This window comes from Pinus tabuliformis, chromosome X, assembly GCF_031772625.1.
Source record: "Pinus tabuliformis cultivar Carrire ecotype Pingquan chromosome X, CPIR1, whole genome shotgun sequence".
In the NCBI taxonomy this organism is placed as follows: domain Eukaryota; kingdom Viridiplantae; phylum Streptophyta; class Pinopsida; order Pinales; family Pinaceae; genus Pinus; species Pinus tabuliformis.
The window spans coordinates 17,055,989-17,057,550 of record NC_142308.1 but is presented as its reverse complement, the minus strand read 5'-3'; the positions used below and the strand labels follow the sequence as shown (position 1 = coordinate 17,057,550).

The following is a 1,562-nucleotide window of genomic DNA, read 5'->3' as shown; positions in this document are numbered from 1 at the left end:
CCAGTGGTGGTGCATTGGAGTTCCTGATCTGTTCGGTGGTAGTAGATTAGATTAGCCCGGTGGTGGTGCATTGGAGTTCCTGATATGTTCGGTGTTAGAAGATCGGATTTGCCCGGTAGTGGCGCATTGGAGTTCCTGATTTGTTCGGTGGTAGCAAATCAGATTTGCCCGGTGGTGGCGCATTGGATTTCTTGTTCTGTTCGGTGGTGGCAGATTGGATTTGCCCAGTGGTGGCGCATTGGAGTTCCTAATCTGTTGGTGGTAGCAGATCGGACTTGCCCGGTGGTGGCTCATTGAAGACTTATTCATCAGAGGATCAGAAATTTTATCAGTCCAATATGAATAATAGTGATGAGTACTCTCTTAAGCCAGAAAAGACGTGGTCTATTATCAGGCTAGTAGATTATTTGCTCAGGGAGCAGCAGTTACTGTTTATTTTGATAGGAATCGCCATCGCATTGAATTTCTTTATCCTTCAGCCTGGTTTTTTGGCTTCTAATGTTAATGAAAATGGAAGGTTTGTGCCCAACAAACCTCATCGGGTTGTTTATGAGATGCCTGTTTCTCGGTTTGCTCAGTATCATTCAGGTTCGATGGTGAATTCGGGGGCTAAAGTGCTCCTAGGTTTGAAGAGAAAGTCCCTGCGAGTTGTCGTGACGGGTGGAGCTGGCTTTGTTGGCAGTCATCTACTTGACAGGCTCATGGCAAGAGGTGACAGTGTTATTGTTGTCGACAATTTCTTCACAGGAAGGAAGGAGAATGTTTTGCATCATTTTGGCAATATGAGGTTTGAACGGATAAGGCATGATGTTGTGGAACCCTTATTGTTGGAGGGTGATCAGATCTACCATTTGGCTTGCCCCGCTTCCCCTATGCATTACAAACACAATCCTGTGAAGACTATCAAAACTAATGATGTGGGAATCTTGAACATATCCAGACTTGCCAAGCATGTTGGAGCAAATGTTGAGGTTCGGATTGCTCGAATTTTCAATACATACGGTCCGCGAATGTGCCAGGATGATGGTCAGGTTGCAAGTAATTTTTTTGCTCAGGCTTTGCGCAAGGAGCCTTTGACAGTCTATGGAAATGGGAAACAGACACTGAGCTTCCAGTTCGTTTCTGATCTGGTTGAAGGCCTTATGTGACTTATGGAGGGCAAACATGTTGGTCCTTTCAATCTTGGGAATCCTGGGGAATTTACAACGTTAGAACTAGAATAGGTTGAAGAAGGAAAGGATGACTCTAACATTGATTGGCACATTCCATTGCTAATGGAAGAAAACAGTGAGGAAGATGAAGAGCAGGAGCAGAAACAAGAAGAAGTAGCTGTAAATGTAATCAATAATGCAAGCCCAGAAAACGCTGAAATAGACAGAATTGAGGTAAGTCCCCTACCAAGGAGATCAGGTAGGAAGACTCGATTATCTTCTAAATTGAAAGACTATGCATTAATGTCAAAGATTTTAAACATTGTAGAACCTACAAATTATGAGGAATCAAGTAAATCTGATGCATGGAAGGCTACAATGTATGAGGAAATAGAATCAATAAACAGAAAC

General features: G+C 43.1%; 1 pseudogene; it reads left to right on the top strand.

Annotated features, from left to right (window-relative positions):
• Positions 1-338: 338 nt before the first annotated feature.
• Positions 339-1,148, top strand: LOC149138094 (UDP-glucuronic acid decarboxylase 2 pseudogene; annotated as a pseudogene).
• The last annotated feature ends 414 nt before the right edge of the window (positions 1,149-1,562 follow it).